Source organism: Myotis daubentonii, chromosome 12 (genome assembly GCF_963259705.1).
Source record: "Myotis daubentonii chromosome 12, mMyoDau2.1, whole genome shotgun sequence".
Lineage (NCBI taxonomy): Eukaryota > Metazoa > Chordata > Mammalia > Chiroptera > Vespertilionidae > Myotis > Myotis daubentonii.
The window spans coordinates 15279578-15304164 of record NC_081851.1 but is presented as its reverse complement, the minus strand read 5'-3'; the positions used below and the strand labels follow the sequence as shown (position 1 = coordinate 15304164).

At 45.2% G+C, this 24587-nt stretch overlaps 1 protein-coding gene and 1 non-coding gene across 2 annotated transcripts in view; one reads left to right on the top strand and one right to left on the bottom strand.

Moving 5' to 3' along the window:
* LOC132213911 (protein Daple-like) overlaps positions 1-24587 on the bottom strand; it is a 142232-nt gene that overhangs the window by 29614 nt on the left and 88031 nt on the right. The window lies entirely within an intron of this gene.
* LOC132214029 (U6 spliceosomal RNA) lies at positions 1976-2079 on the top strand. The gene has a single exon (XR_009448129.1). It is a non-coding gene; the product is annotated as a U6 spliceosomal RNA (small nuclear RNA).

Genomic DNA, 24587 nt, shown 5'->3' with positions numbered 1-24587 from the left:
AGCCAGCTTTGGTGCCCTGCTTGGACCTTCCTGTGCTCACTGGGCCTTAGCAGAGGCTGTCACAAATTGTGAATTGCTTTGTAGATGCAAAGAGATTGCCCTGGGAGAGTCACATCAAGCATCTGACATTGTTCAGCACCAGAGTCCCTCCCAGGAACCCCCAGGAACAACAAGCCGATAGCCAGCTTCAGAGCACATCAGAGAAGGATACAATTAGCCTCAGAAGCGGCAGATCCAAAGAGAGATCTAGGAAGGCACCAGACCCCGCTGAGATGAATTGCGCTCCATGTGGTCAACACCTGTCAGCAGCTCATACACTACACTGTAGGCAGGGTACACTGTGGTCACAGCCAACTAGCCTGAGCATCGAATCACTACATGAATGGGCCAACAGCCATCAAGAATCAACTGCCACAGGAAGGTTCACATAACACACACGGGACATCCCTGGAGCACTCAACTCAGATGAACAAGAAGAAATTGCCACGGGGTTCCACAGGACTCCTACTACACGAAGCCACACTACCAAGACCTGGATTTTAATACAAAGAAAGAAACACACAGAGGCAGCCAAAATGCAAAGAAACATGCCCCAAATTTAAGAACAGGGGACACATCCAGAAAAAATGCTAAACAAAGTGAGGCAAGCAATATTTCAGATAGTTAATTTAAGTTAGGTGAAGAATGGATGAAATCATTGGGAACTTGAAAACTGATAGTAGGCATGAAAAAGAACATTTAAGCCATATAAAAGATCCAGTCAGAAATAAAGAGTAAAATCTTTGAAATGAAGAATACACTAGAGAAAATAAATAATTTGATTAAGGAGAGAATCAAATTAGTGATTTGGAAGACAAGGTCACAGAAGACAAAAGCAGCAAAAAGAAAAAAGAACTTTTAAAAATGAGGAATGTTTAGGGGACTTTTGGGACAACATGACACATTAACAACAACCACATTATAGCAGTACAAGGACAAAAGAAGGTTAAGGGACTACACCATATTAAAAGAAATAATGACCGAACACTTCCCTAACCTGGTGAAGGAAGAGACACACGTCCAGGAAGCACAGAGTCCCAAACAAGATGAACCCAAAAAGGCTTGACACCAGGACACATCATCATGACAATGACAAAGATTAAAGACAGGACATCTTAAAAGCAACAAAAGAAAGACGGTCAGTTACCTACAAGGGAGCTCCCATAAGACTGTCAGCTTATTTCTCTACAAAAACATACCAGGCCAGTAGGGATTGGCACAAAATATTCAAAATAATGACAAGCTAGGACCTTCAACCAAGACTACTTTACCCAGTAAGGCTGTCATTTAAAATTGATGGAGAAATAAAGAGCTTCCCAGACAAGAAACAGCAAAAGAAGTGTGTTACCACCAAACCATTAGTATAAGAACTATCGAGAAGGAATAAAAGGGAAACAGAGTTAAAAGAATAAAACATATCTACAAATAATCACTTTAAATGTAAGTGGCTTGACTGCTGCAATTAAAAGACATGGTAGCTGAATCGATAAGAAATCAAGAACCATATATATGCAGTCAACAAGAGACCTATCTCAGAATGAAAGACATACAGACAAAAAGCAAGGGGATGGCAAAAGGTATTTCATGCAAATACAAATGAGAAATATGCCGGGGAGGTAAACCTAGAGCTGACAAAACAGACTTTAAAACAAAGGCTATATTGAGCGATAAGAATGGACACCACAGAATGATAAAGAGAGCAATCCAACAAGAGGATATAACCCTTGCAAACATGTATTTCTTCAACATAAGAGCAAGTAAATGTGTAAATCAAATCCTGATGTACATAAATGGAGAGTTCAACAATAATACAGACGTAGTAGGGGATTTGAACAATCCCACTGGCATCAATGGCTGAATCTTCCGCACAGAAAATCAAGAAGCAAAGAGTGGCCTGGTGCTGGACTCTGCAGCAGCAGCAGCAGCAGCAGCAGCAGCAGCAGCAGCAGCACATATAGTAAACCTGGAATGATGCAGAAGAGATTAGGGTGGCCCCTGCGCAAGGGTGACACTCAAATCAGTGAAGCGTTCCCTTCCCCCTAGCGTGTGACATGCTCCCCTGGCTCCCCTGGCTCCCCTAGGCTCCCCTGGCTCCCCTGGGCTGGGGCCCCTGCGGGTGGGGGTGGAGGGAGATGGGCGGGGGCTGGGGGGGGAGGGAGACGGGCGGGGGCTGGGGGGGGAGGGAGAAGGCGGGGGGGAAGACTTGGGCCCTGACCTCCTCCTGGGCTGGGGTCCCTGTGGGTGGGGGCGGAGGGAGATGGGCAGGGGCTGGGGGGGGAGGGAGATGGGCGGGGGCTGGGGGGGGAGGGAGAAGGTGGGGGGGAAGACTTGGGCGCTGCCTCACCCTTGCACAGGGCGGCCTCACACCTAGTCTTTAAAAAAAAAAGAGTGGACTGAAATAACACAATAGATCAAATGGATTTAATTGGTATCTTCAGAGCATTTTCACCCTGAAGCAGTAGAATATACATTCTTTTTAAGTGGACGTGCAACATTATCTAGATAGACCACATGTTACGGCACAAAAACAGTCTCAGTAAATTTAAGAAGATTGAAATCATATCAAGAATCTTTTCTGATCATAACTGTATAAAACTATAAGTCAATTAGAAAAAACTGACCTACAAGTGATCTATTACTGAATTGTACACACCTAAAACCACCCATGCCCCAATAAATTTATTAACAGAGATAAAAGCAATGAAAAGCAAAAATGAATAAATAAATAAAAATTTGGGGATACATGGTGGTGAGAATTGCATGTCAATATACTTGATGTATACTTAAATGTGGTTAAAACTCTAAATCTTATATTTATTTGACCACAATAAAAATTAGTAATTATAGGATTAAAAGAAAAAAGAAAAAGAAAAAAACTATAAAACACAGAAAGTCTTGGAGGCTAATTAACATGTTACTAAACAATGAATACATAACAATGAGATCAAGGAAAGAATGAAATAATACCTTGAAACACATGGAAATGAGAACACAACAATCCTAACGCTATGGAGCACAGGATAAGCAGTCCTAAGAGGAAAATTCCTAACATTACAGGCCTACCTCAAGAAACAAGAAAAATCTGAAATACATCATCTAACTTGACACTTAGAGGAACTAGTGCAAAAGAAAAACAAAGACACCATAAAGTGAGAAGAATAAAGAAAATAATAAAGATCAGAGCAGAAATAAACAAAGCAGTAAAAAACAAACATGAGATCAATGAAGCTAAGGCCATTGTGTGTCAGTGGTTAGAGATGTGGTCCATGGAACAAAGGATCATGCGTTCGATTCCCAGTCAAAGGCATGTACCTGGGTTGCAGGTTCACCCCTGCCACCTGTTGAGGTGTACATGTGTGTGAGACAACCATTTGATGTGTGTGTCTCACACTGGTATCTCTCTCTCTCTCTCTCTCTCTCTCTCTCTCTCTCTCTCTCTCTCTCTCTCTCTCTTTCTTTCCCTCTCTTTCTCCCTTCTTACCTCCCTCCCTCCCTCCCTCCCACATCTCTAAAAAAAAAAAATTCATTGGACAATATATACTAGGTGAGAATTAAAAGAAAAAATAACTTCTCAACAAACGCAGGTGCTGGACTGGATGGCTTCACAGTGCATTTCATCAAACAGTCAGAGAAGAACTAGCACCTGTTCTCCTCAAACTCATCCGAAACACTCAAGACAGGGGAAGCCTCCCAAGCTCATTTTATGCGTCCAGCATTCTCCTAATCCCAAACCAGAATAAGACTTTATAAAGAAAAAAAATTATAGGCTAATATCCCTGATGAATGTAGATGCTAAAATCCTCAACAAAATATTGGCAAACTGGATCCAATAATACATTTAAAAGATTACACATCAGGATGAAGTGGGATTTATTCCAGGGATGCAAGCTTGGTACAGTATCTACACATAAAAAACACGATGCATCGTAAACAAAATAAAGAATCAAATTCACATGATTACAACAATAGACGCAGAAAGCATTCACCAAAACACAACACCTATTCATTATAACAACTCTCAGTGAAAATGTGAATAAAGGGAATTCACCTGAACATAATAAAGATCATGAAGAAAGAAGAAAGAAGAAAGAAAGAAAGAAAGAAAGAAAGAAAGAAAGAAAGAAAGAAAGAAAGAAAGAAAGAAAGAAGGAAGTGGAAGAAAGAAGAAAGTGAAAGAAAGGAAGGAAAGACAGGAAGAAGTTGAAGAAGATACAAATTAATAAAAGCACATATGGTGTTCAAAGATAGGAAGAATTAACAACGTTCAAATGTCCAATGACGTAATTCAGAGAGCTACAACAAATATCACAAAAATTTATATGGAAGTACAAAAAACACACAAAAAACACCAAAAAACCCAACACACACACACACACGCACACACACAAACAAAACAAACAAAATAAAACCAAACCAATAGAGTAATCTTGAGAAAGAAGAACAAAGTGGGAGGAATCATGCTACCTGATAACAAACTATACTACGAGGCCATAGTAATAAATATAGTATGGTACTGGCATAAAACAGACATAAAGATCTGTGGAACAGAACAAAAAGTCCAGAAATAAACCCATACATTTATGGTCCATTAATATTTGACAAAGGACACAAGAATATACAATGTGGTAAAGATAGTCCACTCAAAAAATGCTATTGGGAAAATTGGGCACATAAGTGGAAAAATAAATGAATGCAGACTACCTTCTTACACCATATTGAAGAATAAACGCAGAATGGATTAAAAACTTGAAAGTGATATTTGAAACCGTAAAACTTCTAGATGAAAATAAAGGTAATAAATTTTCATAGAAATATTTGTTATTCTGATATATCTATTTGGGCAACAGAAGCAAAAGAAAAACTAAACAAATGGGACTACATCAATCTAAAAAGTTGTTGCACAGCAAAGGAAACCACCAAGAAAATGAAAAGACAACCCAGTGACGGGGAGAACATATTTGCCAATGATACATCTGATAAGGGTTTAATATCCAAAAATTATGAAGAACTTAAAAAACTCAACATCATAACAAAATTAAACAATCCAATTTAAAAATGAGAAAAGAACCTAAACAGACACCTCTCCAGCGAGGACCTGCAGGTGTTTATTACACAAAATGATGCTGAGCATCACTAGTCATTACAGAAATGGAAATTAAAGTCACAGTGAGGTATCACCTCCCATCTGTCAGAATGGCTATCATCAATAAATCAATAAACATCAAGTGCTGGTGAATATGTGGAGAAAAGAGAACTCTCGTGTACTCTTGGTGGGAATGCAGATTGGTGCAACCACTGTGGTAAGCAGTATGAAGTTACCTCAAAAATTAAAAATAGAACTGCTTTATGACCTAACATTTCCACTTCTGAGAATATCTCTGCAGAAACCTGAAACACTGATCGGAAAGGATATATGCAATGCTATGTTCACTGCAGCATTACTTACAATAGCAAAGATTTCACAGCAGCCCAAGTGCCCAGCAGCAGATAAGTGGAGAAAAGGCTGTGGTACATTAACACAACGGAATACGACTCACCCATGCACACAAAAAGGAAATGAAGGAAATCTTACCTTTGACAACAGCATGGATGGAGCCGGTGAGTATTATGCTAAGTGAAGTGAAGTAAGCCAGTCAGAGAAATACAAGTTCCTTATGGATTCACTTATATGTGGAATCTAATGAACAAAATAAACTACAATCAAAATAGAAACAGACTCATAGGTGCAGAAAACTGACTGAATACTGTCAGAGGGGAGGAGGTTGGGGGACTAGGGGAAAAGGTGAAGGGATTAAGCAAAGAAAAGACTTACAGACACAGACAGCAGTTTGGTGATTATCACAGAGAGAGGGGTGTGTGTAGAAGAGGGCTTAGAAAGGATAAATTGTGATGGAAGGAGACCTGACCTGGGGTAAGAGGGGAGGGAGGTGAGATACATAATTCAACATACAGGTGATGTATTACAGAACTGTATAGCTGAAAGCTACATGATTTCATTACCAATCTCACCCCAATATATTCAATTTAGAAAAATGGGCCATTGTGGCACATGCTACAACCTGGATGGACCCTGAAGACATGATGCTCAATGAAATAAGCCAGTCACAAAAGGACAAATAGTGTGTGATCCCACTCTCATGAGGTCCCTAGAGCCATCAGAGTCATAGAGGTAAGATGGAGGGTACCAGTAATGGGGGAGTGGATGCAGAGTTGTTGTTTAGTGGGGACAGAGCTTCAGTTGGAGAAGATGAGAACAGTGATGGAGCCGATGGTGGTAACGGCAGCACAACAATATGATTGTTAAGTTGTGTTAAGGACCAATTGACACCACTGGACTGTGCTCTGAAAAATAGTTAAAATGGTAAATTTCATTGTGTATACATTACTGTGATAATAATATACCAAAAAAAAAAAAAATAGAAGGCTCTGTCCTGGGTGTGGGAGAATCAGGTAGAGCTGTTTTCTATCGGCCCTACATGGGCAGTTGGGTCACTGTCAATATCCTGCTGTGAGATTTTTGTAAGATATTACTGAGAGAAACCAGGTCAGATTCCATGGGCTACCTCTGCGTTCTCTCTTATAAATAATGGAATCTACAATTATATTTTTAAAAGGTTAAAAACTAAAAGGGGTGACAACCAGATTTGGTTGTCTTGCCCCAGGGAATCTGGTCCAGCAGGTCCACTTGGGGTCAGGGCTGAGTATAAGGAATTGCCCACAGGAACTGGTGGTCAGTGGGATTGAGGGCCACCATCCAGACCAGTGACCTACACAGCTAAGTTCTCATCCCATCATGAAGCTTCCACAGCTTTTAATACAGCTGCTGTGTCTCAGCCACCTCTAATGCGATCACTCGGGGGAACAGCTCCTTCACTGTGCCACCTGGTTTCTTAAGGGAGCTTCAAACCTTTTAACCATCTCACAAAACACAACACAGGTAGTGCAATCCTCCCACAGTGACCCTCTGCTTCATTAAACCACATCCACCAAGTGACAAGGATGGGCCTTTTGTGCCATTCCAGGAACACTGGGCCAGGGTCTCGTCGACAGAGCAGATTCACTTCTCCGTGCCTTGGTTGGGACCTGGGTACAGGGCCCAGGAGTGACGCAACCCAAGGACAAGGATGAAGGAAGGCAGCATTGTCCTTGGAAGCAGGTGCCTTTTAATCATCTACAGATCTCAACTGTAGAAAAGATACCTATGCCCTGTTAAAGGTCAGGAAAGATAAATAGTTTTTCTCTTTGTACTCGACAGAGTGGTGCTCAAAATGAACTAAAAATAATACCCTGTCTTCATATGCTCTCTCCTTCCACAGATGGCTCCAATTTTCCTGTCAACTTGAATGCGAGATGGAAGAAGTAATGCTGGTGGATGAAATCAGCACATCCCTATTTTAAGGGGTGAAACGTAGATGAGAGACAGAGTGTCACTCATTAAAGGTTTGGTACTTTACTCTGTGGTCAAGTAGGGAGTTTGTAATTGTCCATCCAAACCTGTACCATTAGGGTAATAATGTAGGGCTGTCATGAAGGCCTTTTCAGTGTCTGTACCCCATAAAATCTTGCTCTTTTTGGTCCATGATGTGGGCCAGGGAGCCACCAAAGCTCATTCTCTGCACGCAGTGACTCAGGGCTCTAGGGCTCCCCTGGCTTGTGGATTTAGCTGGCAATGAGCACAGCTCAATGGTGTAGAGGTCGGGCAGATGAGTGGTGTCAGGATGGCCTGGGAGCAGCCACTCATGGCTATCCTTGCCTCTGGCCAGAGCTCATTCAAATGGTGAGAGAGGCTCAGAAATGCAGAACAGCACAAACTCCTTGCTACTTGGCACACAGGGCAGCACACTCACCCTCTTGTTCCTTTACCTGTGCAGCCAGCCAACTCATTCACCTTCAGGAAGAACATCCAGAAAGAATAATAAAATGAAAGTACCTCATGCCAATCCACATAGCACTTCAAAGTACTAAGAGTAAAAAACTCACTGTCCATGCATTTCTACAGAAAGGCTACTTGCTTTCCAGACCCATATTCTTGCTCTTTTTTCTTCTTCTCAAAAGAAGAAAACACATCATTCTGGAGCCAACGAGATGGAGCAGATCAATGGCCAGCTGTCCACCCAATGATGTCAACCATGGTCTCAGAGAGAATAGTATCTGCGGACTCTAGAGAGAGCAGCAGTGGGCTGAGTGGGGAGAGAATTGAGAAGTTGACCAGTGACCAGCATGGTGGTGAGCTGATTTGTCTTGAAGGCACTGAGTCTTAGCACTGCTCTGTGCGCAGGACGGGAATGACTCAGAGAGGACTGGACCAGGGGCCTGTTGGAGCCAGAGTGGTGGCTGCCCTGGACCCTTCCCCCTTCTCTTCTGGCCGGGCCCTGGACTCCAAAGTATTGTGGTGACTCCTGATTATTTTTCTTCTTTTTCTCTTGCCAGTTTTCCCTGAAAACCATCCTGTTATATGAAGCTTCCACATAGCTCATGGGTGGAGAGGACTGTAAGGTTCTGAGAGAACCAGAGCTTCTAGCAGAAGGACCAGTAAGGTGGCTGAAATCCAGGGAGAGAGGAGCTGTGGGTGAGCTGGACCCGCACAGAGCACACCCTGGAGGCCAGCATAGGCTCTGCGCATGCTGATGCTGAGGTCACCCCCAGAGCTGCTGAGACACAAGTGACTCTGAACTTCATATGCTCCACAGCCTTACACAGGGGGCTCTCACCTCTGACACTCCGTGGTGGGAAGACAGACTGTGGAGCCCCGTCCAGCAGGGGCAGCACATCCATCACCAGCCTCATGTGAAGTCTGGAAGGAGAAAGGATCTGCATGTGAATAGGCACAGGGATCAAGTGCAAGGGGCCAGGGCAGTAGAGCCCCAGCCTGCAGACCCACCACACCCTGCACTTTAGTTCCAAGTACAAGCTCTTTTTTGCAATGGTAACAATTGTAGATTTGACTTTGAAGAAAAAATAACCCAAATTACATTAGAAATTTCAATTTTGGTTTGTCACATCTTCAGTACATGTTAGCTGAACCCATTGTGGTAGTCATTTCACAATGTAGGTGAATCAAACCATCCTTTTGTCTGCCTTAAACTTATACAGTGGTGTATATTGATTATTTCTCAATAAAGCTGGGAAAAATAAACAGTGCCTTAATAAACGGGGGAAAAGTGGTTATAGATGCAGTGGAATGAAAACACCATAACTAAGAGAAAACAAATCAGGATACACACATTACAAATAGTATCATCTTGCCCCGGAGGCGTGCTCACTGGTTGAGCCTTGATCTATGAACCAGGAGGTCATACATGGAGTCCCTGTCAGAGTACATGGGGCTCCATCCATAGTAGCGGGCATGTAGGATTCAGGTGATGAATGATTCGTTCTCATCATTCATATTACTACCTCTCTCTCTCCCTCTCCTTTCCTCTCTGAAGTCAATACAACATATATTGGAAGGCAGCTATGCTCACCACTATACCACCAACGCAACCCTAATACAACATATATTAATATAAATGAATTAATAGTATCATCTCAAAAAGGTATCTAGATATATAAATGTACGAAAGACAAAAGTAAATACTTTGAAATGTTGAAAGTGGTTAACCTTGGATAGTGGAAAGAAGTGATTTCCTTTATACTATTCTTTTTAAAATTCTAATGATCCTATATTATTTTGATAATGAAAAAAATCTTCTAAAAAACATTTAAGTAACTTTTTTTGGTGTAAAATGCATTTTGCATCCATGTTCAGTGACCATCCACTTATCTTTGAGAAGCTTAAAAAGTGCTTTGGGTTGTGAAATATCCTTTAAAATGCATTCTTGCACTCCAACAGCTCCTGAATGAGAACACTGGGCTTTGGAGATGCTGGGTCTGCTTGGAAAAAATAATGAGCAGGGGTTGGAGGCGCGGTAGGGGATGGGGCGGGTCAGCAACCCTGAAGAGAGGCTCTTAGGCAGGATGCCTCAGGGTCCACAGCTCAGGCTGTATTTGAAGAATTCCTCATTGGAAGGCTGATATCTACAGTAAAGTTTCAGATTTGATAAACTTAGGACATGAGCCACAGTAACTTTTTTTAAAACGGTTTTTGACGTTCTTATTGCAAAATCTATATATGTAAAAGGCTAATGTGCTAAGGATTCCACCACCTGACCACTCGCTATGAAGAGCACTGACCACCAGGGGCAGACGTTCAATACTGGAGCTGCTGTGACCTGAACTGGCCATTTACAGAGGAAGGGCACTGCGCACCCAGAGTCCACAAGCAACACTCCGCTTTTCCCAAGTGGGACACAGGCCCCGCCACGAACCCATGGCACAAAGCCCACAGGCCAGCCCAGCACAGAAATGGTGGCTGTGGGCACCAGGTAATGATGTCACATAGTAATGCCAGGCTTCCTCTTCCTAGCAACTAGCCTCCTTGGAGTTTCTTCACCCATTTGCTTTATAGCCAGGTACAAACATTTTACACTTTCACCAAATGTCTTTGAAGTGTTTTCATGTGCCTCATCTCATTTGATCCTCACTGAAGTCCCGGAATAGGTAGAGAGGAGACTTGGTAGAATCCTGTTTTTATTTCATTAGCCAGAAAATGGAGGTTTATAATGTTTTAAAAATTGACCCAACTGAAAAGAAGCAAGAAATGGTAGAACCTGAACATGACTTCAGGTTTTCTCACTGCACGGAATATAGTCAAACAGGGCTATAGGTAAATATTTCTCCCTTTGTTATCTCTGCATGATCCACAATAATAATCTACTTTCATATTGGTATTTATGCTGTTTTGCTGGAAATATCCTGAAAAAGAAACTGGGGCACTTCACTAGGCTGGAAAAAGTTTACCTAATCAGAAAGCAGGTCTAAGTAAGCGAGTATATATATATATATATATATATATATATATATATATATATATATATATATATATATATATAAAATCACTGGCGCCAGTTGCATGTGTTTCCATCTGTCATTGTTGATCGTGAATTTGGTATACACTTCTATTATTGCGAAAGGGCAAATAGTGATCTTACAATATTTCTTCTAATTAATTTCCTTTCAATGTGCACAAATTCATGCACTGGGAATCTAGTAATTAAATAATACTATCAAGACTCCTAAGAGAAACATATATATACAGAAAAGATTTTTAAAGGATTCAGATCTCCAAAGTCACAGCTCTATGGTTCTAACCTCAACTGGGTCTATAGAGGCTGACAGGAAAAATAGAATGAGCACTTGCCCTGGGTTCTCATTTGATCTCTGCTATTAATAGCTTGTGGTCTTGGGGATTTCACTTACCCTTTCTGGGTCTCCTAGCTGCATCTATAGGATGAGGGTAAAATTAGACCTCTTAAATAAGGTTTCTACAAACTCTTCAAAAAATAATTGTGGGTTCAGATTTCTACAATGTTCCTAAATATCTCAGCAATAATAAACTTTTCCCTGTTTTAAACTTTGTGGTACAAAACTTCACAAAAATGTAAACACAGTTTTATAATACTACTCATTTCAAAAATATACAATCTCTATAAAACTTATCCTATAACATTTTGGTAGATACTATTAAACATTTCTTAGTAACTGTACTATAACCCAAATTAGTAAATTTAGCATTATCTTTTTAAAACATCAATTGCATATTCTTTGTATTGGTGTGAAAAGGCTCAGAAAATACAGATGTGTTGAGCACTATATGTCACTTGTATTAAAATTCAACAAGTAACTTTCCAGGTATGGAAAACTTCAGCTGAAGCCAATTTTTGGGGTGTAAAAATCAACTCTTGTAAACATCAAATTAAAATGTGGCTGTATTTTCTGCCTTGAAGGTTAAAAAACATAAGAGTTGTTATTTAACTCACTCAAATGGTTTGTGAAGCTGAAATACTTCCATGTAAGGTCTGCCCCATCCTGACATTAGTTTAGTGCAAGGACTGAGAGCCACATGTCACCTATTCTCTCCAGTGAGGAAGGGAGCTGTGTGTGAATCATTCCTACCACTAAGCCCCTCGGACAGCCAGCCGCTAGGCAGCAAGGATGCCAGCCTCAGCTCACAGGTGGGAGAAGTGCTGCCATCTCTCTCAGAACACTTCCAATCTCCGCCCGAGAAGGACAGGCCCTACCAGCCAAGACCAAGTCAGGCCACTGCTGGGCTCTAAGTAAAGACTGACGATTGTCTCTACCTCTTATTTCTTCTGAGACCAAACCAACCAACCTCCCATGCAACCAACCAACCTCCCACCCAACCAACCAACCACCCACAACCAACCACAATTTAATCATCATCCTTGCACTGAAGCCACTGCTGAATAAACACCAAGTTGTATATGGGCTCACGTGGTGACTACCCTCCAAGACACATATTCCCAGGCCTGGAATAAGCTCTGCCCCTGCCCATTTTTTTCCCTCAGCTCGACTCTCCACCCTCCCCCGCTCACCCCCCCCCCACACACCCTATTTGACCAGGTTGTTAACTTTCTAGGGACTACAGATCTGTCTTGTCCACTGGCTTGAGACACAAGCCCCAGAGAAGCAGGACACCTCACTGCCTGGCTTAATAGACAGGGGGCCCTGCTGGGGTCTGGCTGGAACTCTGTCCCCAGCTGCCACCTGTCAGCTCAGCAGCCACAACTCCTCCAGGTTCAGGGAGCACATGTAACCTGCCCCACAATGACAGGAGACCAGACCACACTGGGGCTATTGGTCTCTCACTGGGGCTCTTGGTCCCAGGTTGCAACTTGATGGAACCTCTCCACTCTCCTGCTTTCTCCCAGGAACCAGGGGCTGGCCAAGTCCCACCCTTCGGGAAAGTGACTCCTTGGCTGCCCCCACAGAGCATGGCCCAGGGGAACCCCAATCCTCCAAGCGTTTTAAATACCTGACAAGCCCAAGTTCACCCTTGGGAGCCCTTCCCGCCCACAACAGCCACTACCCCGTGGGACACTCCAAGTCCCAGCACCTGGGACAGCCATGGGCAAACTATGGCCCGCGGGCAGGATTTGGCCAGTGTGAAATAAAAAAACTAAAAAAAAAAAAAGACCGCACCATTTCATGTAATGATGTTTACTTTGAATTTATATTAGTTCACACAAACACTCCATCCATGCTTTTCTTCTGGCCCGCCAAGAACCCACTGTGGCCCTCAAATCAAAAAATTTGCCCACCCCTGTTTTAGAGACAACTGCCTTTCCAGTTCACTTGAGTGGAGAACGTCAGGAGGCCAGGATGTTTCTCTGTTGCTTCCCGTTCTTCCAACGCTCTGGGCAGAAGAACGCCCAGGGCAAGAGATGTTTCTATTGCTGGGGAAATAGGTGCAAGCACCACCACCAATACCCCTCGCCCTCTGGCACGAGGCACACACAGGTAACCAAGGGCAGGCCCTTTCAGCTCACACTTGGGCGCCAACTGGGGGTCACACCTGGGGAGCCCACACCTCTTGCTCCTCATCCCGGCTGTGTGCATGTGTGTGTGTGTGTGTGTGTGTGTGTGTGTGTGTGTGTCCAGGATGGTGAGGGGAAGAAAGCAGGGGATGAGGGATGCTCATCCGGGGCTCAGGAGCAGGTTGGTAAGTGTCAGAAGTCTGGAGGGTGTTGGAGGGTGTGTCACGTTCACTGCCCAGGTCATGGCTCACAGGAAGGGAAGCTGAGTGCTGGGGTCGGAGCTCTGCTACCCACTTGTTAAATCACAGGGGTGTTCAAGGGGTCATCAACTTCACTCCCTGCCTGGAGGTCTTTGCAGATGCCCCTGTCTGCCTGATCTGGGGAGCAGAATGGGTGGTGGGCATCTTCCCCACTGGTAATGCCCGGGGCCCCTGATGCCTCCTGGCCCAGTAGCAGGCTCTGTCTATGCAGAGCTCCAACAAGGGCAGCGTTGAGGAGCTGGCTGACAGGTTCACTTAGGCCCTCAACGGGTACAAAGTACAAGTGCGTCAGGACAGGAAAACCGTCCAGTGCCAAACTGAGATGAGAGCTGGCCCACACCCAGGACCCTGAGGTGACTGGGGTGGGACCAGAAGTCAGACTCAAATCTGGGGCCTCAAAGTTCTCACAAGTCCACTCCCAAAGTGATCTGTACCTTCAGTCCTCCCGACCAGCTCCCTGGTAGGGGAGAAAAGCAGTCTTTCTTCCTGTGCTTCTTGGGATCAGAGAAAAGGCATCTGTTGCTGTCTTTGCCTCATGCTCCTTTCAACTGATGAACTCCCTGCCCCAAGTATCCTGTGGACCAGCCCCAGCCTGACTGTCCTTGTAGGCCTTCTCCAAGCCTTACAGATCATCCCACTTGATAGTGCTGTGTATTTAAAAAAGAAAAAAAAAAGAGGGGGGAAGAAGGGTTAGGGGGGTTAGGGGCATAGGAATGGATTAAGTTCTTGAATACTTTTCTCTGCAACATATCACCTCACAGAGGACGACAAACCATTGCAGCGTGGCCAGCTCAGGAGCTGTGGCCTGACCCAACTCCATATCATCCCAACAAGGACAGAGTTTTCCTCAGTGATTCAGGCTTTCACTGTGGCTCCACCTTGACACAAATCAATTGTTGCTAGCTCAGCAGGGCTGCCAGGAACATCCTCACTGTGTCCTCACAGACTAGGTCTGCCATGACACAGGACCACAGATTGTGTGGAAGGTTCCTGATGCCTCCTGGCTCAGTACCCACTCTGTCTTTGCAGAGCTCCAAGGAGGACATCATTGAGGTGCTGGCCCATGGACCCGACTACACCACCTACGGGGTCAGGGTGCAGGTGCACCAGGCTGACGACACAGACCAGTGCCTGTCTGAGGTGAGAGCTGGCCTCGAGGGTCTCTACACCCACAACCTCAACACAACCTGGCAGTGCCCAGAACCCACACTCAAATCTGGGGACTCCCTGGGCACCCTCCCAGGACTCTCCCTAGTGTCCCACAGCCCCAAGACAAAAAAATGCGGACCCCCATGCCCCCCTCCAGCTACATGGGACGGTAGAGAGACGCTCCTCACATATTTGTAGCAATATCAGAGAGAGAAATGTCCTGTGACTTCACAGTGGACCATGAGCACTTGGGCATTTCGCTGTTTGTGTTGCTTAAACTACACTTGCCACGTATCCTCTGGAGCACTCAGCTCCACTGTCCTTGCAGACCTGGTCCAGTCGGGGAGGTCGTTTGCCCAGCGATGCGATGCGGCCTTTCAGTGCTGATGGACATGGGCCTAATGCAGTTCAGCTGCCATGTCAGCAGTGCTGCCCGGAACACTGATGTGTGTCAGAACGGACTGTGTTAGGTTGCTTGCTTGCGCTGCCATAACATAGGGCCACACTGGGTGGTGTTAACAGCAGACATTCATTTCCTCACCATTCCGGAGGCTAGAAGTGAGAGATGGTGCTGTCAGCGGGGCTGGTATCTCCTGAGGGGGTCGCTCCTCAGCTTGTAGATGGCTGTCTTCTCTCTGTGTGTCACATGGACTCCCCTCTGCACTGCCACGTGTCCTCCCCTCCTCTTCTAAGGACACTGGTCAGATTCGAGGAAGACCCACACCACTGAATTCACGTCACCTGAATGACTTGCTTGAAGACTAAACCTCAAATGCAGACACATAATCAAGTTCGAGGGGTTGCAAAGTCATGGGATTAGGGGTACACAATTCAGACCACAGGACATGTAATGTCCCCAGCTGGAGATGGACGCCCACTGCTGGGGGAAGGATGAGCACGTGTAAAATTTGAACGGCTGCAGGCAGATTCCAAACCCAAAGGGCTGTGGCAGGGACGTTGCCAACAGCAGTTTCTGATGATGGCTGCTGCCTTGCTCCCAGCCTGGCCCGGGAAATCTCACTCATTGAAATTTTCACCTGGCCGACGTCAAGGTGTCCAACTCAAATACAGTGTTCTGTTCCTGGCAATTGCCTCATGGGGACACTGAGGCACCTGTCACTTTACACCCACCACATGGATCAGCTCCTCCCCGAGTCCTCTGGTCAGATTCCTGCCCCGTGATCGCCTTTCTCCCATCTGCAGTCTCCAGGCACTTGCCACCTTGCGGAATCTGCCATCTCCATAATGAGGGTCTTAAAATGCCCTTTAATGTAAAAGCATAAAACATAACTTGCTCTTTTGAAGTCAAAGGCTTTCACAGGCCATATCTACCGTGTACACTGTTCCCACGCTGGGGAGGGACAACGTTCCCACACCCTTTCCAACCATGTCAGTAGCAGGGAAGTCCCCGGTACCTGAGAAGGAATGTCATGCAGGACAGTACCCAGTTCTGACCTGCATGCCCTTGAGCAGGCATCTGATATTTCCTAAGCCTCTGTGTTCTCATCTCTATAACAAGGACCTTTCTTTGGGACTCACAGGGCCCGGGCTCTTCATATACACTATTACTAAAAGGAGGTTGGTTGATCCTCAGCTAAAGGGAAGGCGGCGGGGGCGGGGGGTAAGATGCCGAGAAGGTGGCTATTGTATGAACATGTACGGAACTTCAGTGGCACTTTGAAGACCTAGAACCTTGTCCTGCCAGGACACTCCTGTCCCTCCTCTTGCACTCGTCCCAGTGGGGCTGGGACCTCCCGACTGAGCTCCAAATCTCCATCCTTGTGGGATTCACGGTCATGCCGCTGACATGGATATCCTTCCTTCTCCCACCCAGTGTGCAGCTGAGGGAACTGGTAACCTGCATGAGTCCTGCAGGATGCAGGCGCTCCAGGAAGGCACCTCGGAGAAGGTGGCCAAGGCCATGGTACCAGCTTTCCTGGGGGGAATCGTCCCCCACGTCTCCACGCTGGCCTGCTACAGAGCCCAAGGGTTCGTGGACGAGCTTCTAACTAGGTGAGCACACACTTGTGATTCTGCCCACTGCTAGCTGTGAGGCATGAAAACGTCACCACATCTTCCCGAGTCTCAGGATGCTCCTCTGAAAAGTGGGCTGCTGGGGGCGGGGGGGGGGAACTTCATAGCACTGCTGTGGGGACAAGCCATGGCAGGTCTCACCTGCTCCCTGGCTCTGCAGACAGGGTAGCTGGAGGTGCGGCGGTCGTTGGTGGCAATTCTTTCATTCTATCCCATGGAAAGAACTCTGACACACCCATCAGCGGCCTGTGGCAGGTTGGAAAAGCACATGCAAAGCAACCTGTTAAGCAGTGTGAGATTTCACCTAGCCGGTCCTGGTCCTTGGTGGACCACACTGGGGATTTCTGGGGAGAGCAGGGGCCCAGGCCCACTCAGATGTATGGCATGCTTCTGGTTGGAGTTTCTTTACTCAAAAATGTGCACGCACTTTTGGAGACACTTAGCCTGACTCCAGGAATGAAGCAGACACAATCCCTGGGCCTCAGTTCTGGGCAATGGGTCCAGCAGTCACGCTGTCCATCATTCGCAGGTCGTGTCCACCATCCGTCAGGGCTGATGCGATCAGAGTGATTTTTCCATCTGGAGGCACACCTGCTTACAATGCCCGGGCTGACACACCGCAGGACCGAGTCATAAAGTGAGTGGTCTCCGGGTCCAGAGGGAAGGCCCCCAGAGTCAGCATTGTGGGGACTGTGGTGGGTGGAGGGTAGAGAGTGCCTGGCGGAACCCTAATCTTATACATCATCTGATTCCCAAGAAAGGCCTGGGCTCTGGAGTCTTCTATTCCAGGAGGATAGGAGTCAAAGATGACAGTGGGTGGGGTCCCGGGCCTTGTAGACCCAGAGGGAACACTGTGCTGAGTTGTCCCTCACAGTCCCCTCCCACCCCCCACAGACCCACCCTGCTCTGCCTGCCCCCTCCATATCCATCTCCCCTGACCGCGGTGGCCAGGCTCAGAACAGGACTCTGGTGAGCAGGCTGCTCACAAGTCTGTCTCAGTCCTCAGCCCAGATGCCCAGGGCCTAGAGGGTGGGGGTGGGCAGTGCACCGGACCTTCAGGAGCGCTGCCAGTGGGAAGAAGAGTCTGACACAGACTCCGTGTTGAACCTGCTGGATCCCACAACTGCTACAACCAGGACAGCCACACAGGGGCCGGGGGTGGCATGGGGCTGTCCCCTGGGTGGGCAAGGGGGGCCTGCACAGAGGCTCAGATCTAAACAAGTGTGCCATGGGAGGTCAGAGTGGAAGGAAACACCAGGTCTCAGACTCTGCTGCCCACCTGCCTCTCCCCAGGGCCTTTGCTGCGAAGGTGGGGACCTGGCTGGACCACGTCCAGGGTTTGGGGCAGCCCCTTCCTTTCGCCTGCTTCGAGGTAGAGCAGGCCTTGGTGCCCGTCAACTCCCCCGCCTCACACCTGGTGGGCCACGCCCAAAATCTATGGTTGGCGCTGCAGCACCTTGAGCCCACCGAGGCAACTCAACAAGGTGAGGCGGAATGATCATCTGGGCAGATCATCTGGGGAGGGCAGGCTCATGGGCTGGAGTTCCCTTAAAGGCGGTGGCATCTTTCCTGTCTGCACTAAGTCACAGGAAAGCCAGGAGTGTGAGTCAATCTGTCTCTTTCTCCTGCTCCAGGTCCATGCCCAGAGCTCCAGAGCTCTCCGGAGGCAGAGGAAGGGCCTGCTCAGGGGCCAGAGCCTGGTCCAATGAGAGGCCCTGCCCTGGCCAGGCCTGGCCCGAGGCAGTACCTGAAGCCATTATGGAGCCAGCTACTGGCTGCGCTGGAAGCCTTCTCTCATGCTGTCAGAAGAGTTCTAGGCGATTATCTTAAATAATTCAGAGGAATACATCCCAACTGTACATTTATAATAGTAAATAAGGATAATTTTCTAAAAGAACCTACCTATTTATGTAGACTATGTCCCATTAAGTTAAATACTCCTTTTGATTAAATAAGGTTGTTTATTAAAAACACGTGTAGACCATGTATTCTCATGTACATATACATAATTCCATACACACACACACACACACACACACACATATGCACACGTATATGCTGACATGGAAGCTGCTCACTGTATAATACAGTTTTAAAATAAGTTTTGAAACATTTAATTTCTTCTGATAACTACGTATACACTGATAAAATGGGGAAATAAAATCTGGAAATATATACACCAAAATGTTCACACTAGTGAACTGTCAGAAGTGAAACTGCTAGAAGTGACAGTTTCTTCTCATTTTGCTTTATGTATAGGTTCTGGTTGACACAAGGATCATACCTCCAATATATAGATAGACAGTAGAGAGAGGAAGGGAGAGGCAGAGAACATAGATGAGAGGTGCACCAGCCGCCTCCTGCCCACCCCCGACATGGATTTGACCGCAAAACCCTGCCACGTGCCCTCCCTGGGAACTGATCCGGAAACCTTTCAGTGCAAGGGGAGATGCCCATCCAATGAGCCCCATCAGCCGGGGCTAGACTCAGTATATATTTTAAAAAATACACTTTGATTGATTTCAGGGAGGGGGAAAGGGCGAGACCGAAACATAAACCATGAGAGAGAAGCATTGATCGGTTTCCTCCTTCACGACCCCTATTGGTGATCCAGTCTGCAACCCGGGCCTGTGCTCTGACCCGGAATCAAACCAACTGTGCACTCCTGCCTGCTTCACAGGCGGACAGTAGACCACTGTGCAAAACTGGCCAGACTCAATCATATCTTTCTAAACTTTCCCAAGTGCCAACTTGTATCTTGAAATGGTCTCAGGAAAGGAAAAATTACTTAATGGGGGGCATTCTACTTCCCTGGCTGTTTAGCTGTATTTGCTATTAGGACAGAAACAACCACTAGACTAGCTCTTAACCATATTTAAAATCACTAGGGATAGCAAGAGCATTGCTTTGGTTGCAACAGGATTAACTCAAAACAACTTCCTCCACTAAACACTTCCTGAATCATTTCCCTTCTTCCAGGAGACCAGAATTTAACTCACCAGTCAAACTCAGCTTAGGGACAGGCAATGGTTCCACTGGAACAGGACGGTACGGAAACAAGGTACACAGCCCTGGTCCTACCGGAGGGGCCATAGTTCACTGACACCACCACTGGAACAATCTATAATTAAAATGAAAACCATCATGTCAGAAAATTCTAAGCAGAAAAGGACAAAGGAATGCCACTGGTGAATATTTCAAAAGGAGGCACGCTGTGCAAGAGGGATCCATTCAGTGCTGTGGCCCAATCATCCAAAGCTCATCGTTCTCATGTGAGCAGCACTCTTGCTCTGATTGGAGACACATTTCCTTCCTTTCATTTCATATTTGCTTTCAAGGCAAACCAGCTGCTCAATACACCAAGCCAACACTCCTCAGGTATCCAACAAGAGAAACCTAAACGTCTCAGTGAATTTTAAGTTTTACTAAATTTGAATTAAAACAAAAGGTTTCATTTTAAAGTCATATGTGGCTGTGGGGCCGGAGTGGCTCAGTGCTTGAGTGTCCACTCCAGAACCAAGAGATCCCCGTTTCATTCCCAGTCAGGGCCTGTACCTGGGTTGCGCGCTAGGGGCTACGGGACCGATGATGCTCTCTCATCATTGATGGTTCTCTCTCCCCTTCCCCAGCCTCCTCACCGCCCCCACCCCCACCCCCTCCTCTCTCTGTTCCCTTTCCCTTCCTCTCTCTGAGATCAATAAAAACATGTATGTTTAACCACTTATATGTGGATAATATGGACCCTATGAGACAGGGTACTTGAAAACACTGGGAAACCGTTGTGAAACAGTCATCCCTGAAACTCGGGACACCTTTTCTTCACAAGTCCACACAGAAGAAATGTACGGGGCCCTTTGTGATCACAGTAGAAACAGGAAGCTCTCCATCTGACAAGTCCCCACTGCTTTCCCCTCAGCACCTCCTCCTGGGCTGAGGCACCTCCTTCAGGAGCAGTTTGACACTAAACTGCCCCATGTCCCTTTAAATCTGGCCCGTTCTGCCCAAGGGTTCACACAAGAGTCTCATAGTTGACTTCTGAGACACTATTATCCTCCCTGATATAAAGCACAATAGCGAGGAGAGGATTTTTTTCCTCTCTTTGATGCTCGGAGCTTACCCTGACATCACTGAGCAGCTGAATTCAATATTGGATCCACCTACCGGTGGACTTGTTCTTTTGTGAGAAAGACAAGTCCCTACTCTTAGCTTCATCACTATTCTGCTGCTTATAATTCTCAGCATCAACACTGAATGAAATCCTTAAAACTCCTGAGGGTGGACAAGGTTGTAGCATTTCATGGTATTGCGAAAAAACAACAACAAACATGAAAACAAAAAGAAAAAACGATGGGAGCAGAGAGCAGGACAGGGGAAAGATGGGAGATGCCAGAAAGAACACCAGCCTTCCACCGACTCCAGAGGGAGACATCGGGACACAGGGCATGGCACAGCTCTAAGCTGGGCTGGCAGAGTGTGATGCCAATCAGGATCTCAAAGTGTGACCACAGAAAAGGGGTGAGGGAGAGACAAGACTGCAAAAGAAGCTAAGGTCGGATCATGGACGGCCTGGACAGACACGCTAAGGATTTGGAACTCATTTCTAAAGGCCATAAGAGAGCACTGTCAGTTTTCAGAAGAGACATGATCATATTGACATTTTCAAAAGATCCTTCGGGCTGCCCGTAGAGGATGCTTAGGGACCTGGCGATACTAGAGGTTGACAGGTCGCAGAGAACACATGGGATCAGGAGGCCCTGAAGTCAATGTGGCTTAGTACTCTTGCTGCTCACCTTGATGGCTTCACACTAGAATCGTCGTATCTGGAATGTCAAGGTTGAAATCGATCCCACTCATAGGTTTTGACAGCTTACGTCTAGAAGTTATAATAAAGTAGCACGATATGCCGTATCTTTTCTCAGACCAAGACACTCTCAGAACAAAGTGGAGAACTTACCAAAACCAAGATTTACTAAAGTGGTAAGGAAAAGGGTGTGGACTCAGATTCCAGATAGAACAACAGGTCAGTGGCACAGACAGAGACACACACACACACACAGAGAAAGTGAGAGAGAGGCTGAGAGGAAGGAAGGGACCTCAAGAACTAGAGTACCAGAGAAGTGACAGGACCTGACACCCCATCAGCTGGGCTGTACTCTATGTTGTTTAGAAGCGAGTTTATAACATAGAGTCCAAACAAAACCGAAATTCAAGCAAATGTCACCATATTGTTCACAAAACTTTTAATGACTCAGTTGCTTACCTTGATTAAGTGTGCATAATTCTTCAGTTGTTCTGAAAAGTATTGTGTAATCCTTGCAGTAATGATCTAAGTAAAACTCCAGTTTTAAGTCCCTACAACAACAAGAACATATAAAATACAAATAACTAGGAAGGTTTTCCAATATTTACCCCCAACAGTTAGGATTCATCAATAGAACTTTCCCATTTAAAAACATACTTATGAGAAAAAAGATATTCAAATCTAGAGCCCCTTTATTCTATTTCTGGACTTTCCTGTGCCCAGTATTGTAAGTGCAACCTCAACTACTTTTGCAAGACATATTTTGTGCAGGTGAAACTACTGTAAAAATACTGTGATCTCGGTTTTCTTCCATTACCTATTAGCTGTTGATCTTCAACAAACCATCTCTAGAGCCTCAATATTTTCTTCCAGAAAATGGGGAAATACCAGTTAATTCACTGTGAAGTTTTAAAACTAAATAAAATATGTGAAAAATACCAGAGCCCATTATTAGGGTTGGAAATCATTTCATTATAAAACAGATTTCATCATAGTAATGATTTTTCCTAAGAGAAATAAAAAAATTAAAAGTGCCATGTCCCAGAATACAACTTCTTTATCTCAAGGAAGATCACAAAAATTAGAAAATGTTCTGTAATATTAACTCAGATGTTGATATTTTTATTCCATTCAATTTTATTATCAAGGGTCACAATACCCAAGTGTGTGACCTTTAGAATTCAGTGTTTAAACAGAGTGCTGACAAGGCTGTGAAAGTGCAGTGTTAGCACCATTTAAATGTAGATCCACTAGGAACCTGAAAGACACAGAAGGCGACAGCACAAGTGCAGCAGAGAGCCCACAGCTAACCAAGCGTCATGGTCTTGGAAACACATTCTGACAGGTTTTCTCATCACTAATGGGGATCATGATTCCCTGGCCTTGTTGACAATTTATGTAGCTAAACTGCAATTCTCTGAACTGTAAGCACTACTAGAATGTAGGTATTGTTACAGCATAGCAGGTATTGTTATAGACCTTCCACCACAGTGCAGGCAGTCAGCCTGTCAACATGAAATGCTCTTCAGGTCACCCCCAGTGTTTACCATGTTTCCTGACTTCCTGCTGATCTTGGGACAAAGATGACTCACAAGCCCTTACATAGCCAGTATCTTCAAACAATTCTGTGTTTTGCAAAAACTGCTCTGGGTTCTTAAGGCCAATTTCTGAGTCACCTGAGCACTCCTGGAAGTTTTCACTCTACACACAGTATTTACCTTGCCAACTGAACAAGGGGTGTCAACAAGTGAATGAATTCCTTCTCCCATCAGAGTATTCCATTTAGGCTCCTCAGAGACCTAGTGAAGTAGGAAAAAGATTGCAGGTATGTGAGAGAAGTGTAGAAGAATCCAGACTGAGATTCTGTGACAAGTCTTCATCCTTGATCTGAGAAACTTTCCAAAGGATTCAGACATAAAGATCTGTTCAAAAGGTGAGACTCAACCTTCTGGTGGTGGTCTGAATTCAGTAAATACTCCCAATCCCGAGAAGAAAAACAGATGTTGATTTTTTAAATCATGCCTCCTTGTAATTAGGGGGGTGGGCGTGATCGAGGAGGGGTCGATGGGGGAAGAAGGAGACATATGTAATACTTTAAACCAGTGTTAAACTCAACCTTCCTAATGCTGCGACCCTTTAATATAGTTCCTCATGTTATGTTGACCCCCAATTTCACTGTTACAAATTAAACATAATTAAAGCATAGTGATTAATCACAAAAACAATATGTAATTATATATGTGTTTTCCCATGGTATTAGGCGACCCCTGTGAAAGGGTCATTCGACCCCTAAAGGGCTCACGACCCACAGGTTGAGAACCGCTGCTTTAAACAATAAAAAAAAATTCAATTAAAGCAATTCAAGTTCCATTTTCACATTAAGTTGATCTAAGAATATGAAAAAAAGAATCCCAATGTTGGCCCAGCAAGTGTGGCTCAGTGGTTGAGCATCAATCCATGAACCAAGAGGTCATGGTTCAATTCCTGACCAGGGCACATGCCCAGGTTTCTGGTTTTATTCCCAGGAGGGAGTGTGCAGGAGACAGCCAACTGATGATTCTCTCTCATCAAGGATATTTCTATCTCTCTCCCTCTCCCTTCCTGTCCCTGAAATCAATTAAAACATTTTTAAAATTAAGTAATCACAATGCTGGAAAATGAAAGGAATATCAAAACACCTCAATGACTTTAGTGATCTTCTAAATCCTCTGTTGTCATTTCCAGTCTCCAAAGCACTTTCTCCACAAGATTTGAGGCTCTTTGTTGTCATTTCCACAGTCTCCACAGCACCTTCTCCGGAAAGAGATGTGGGACTCTTCTTTTAATGAATAATATAAAAATGCTTAGACAAAACCACAATTATTCATTTTGTTTTGAACAACAAAAAAAGAGGTATACATTTGGAATCAAAAAGTTCAATAAAATTCC